Source organism: Odontomachus brunneus, unplaced genomic scaffold (genome assembly GCF_010583005.1).
Source record: "Odontomachus brunneus isolate Ranch 3 - 2012 unplaced genomic scaffold, Obru_v1 Obru_scaffold_288, whole genome shotgun sequence".
Lineage (NCBI taxonomy): Eukaryota > Metazoa > Arthropoda > Insecta > Hymenoptera > Formicidae > Odontomachus > Odontomachus brunneus.
In genome coordinates, this window is record NW_022639738.1 from 162,598 (window position 1) to 162,968 (window position 371).

Sequence of the window (371 nt, forward strand, 5' to 3'; positions counted from 1 at the left end):
TATATATATATATATATATATATATATATATATATATATAATATACACACACACACACAGGGTGTTTCTAAAGTTAGGTACCACTTCCATTATTTCGGAAACGGTTCAAAATTCCGAAAAATCGCGAAACATGTATTTAATCATTTCAGGAGGCTTCTTTTTTAAGGAGATTCAACGAGGGCACTTAAATTTAAAATTTTAAAAGAAACCCATTTTTTACTGCATATTCTAAAAGTTCGTCTCGAGAGCTTTTCAAAATACTATAATAAAGTATTTTTTGTTAAATTATACACCATATAGTAGCGACTCCCGTATAATCGTATATTAAATTAAACTAAGCAACATAATCTTTTATTATTCTCCACATATTT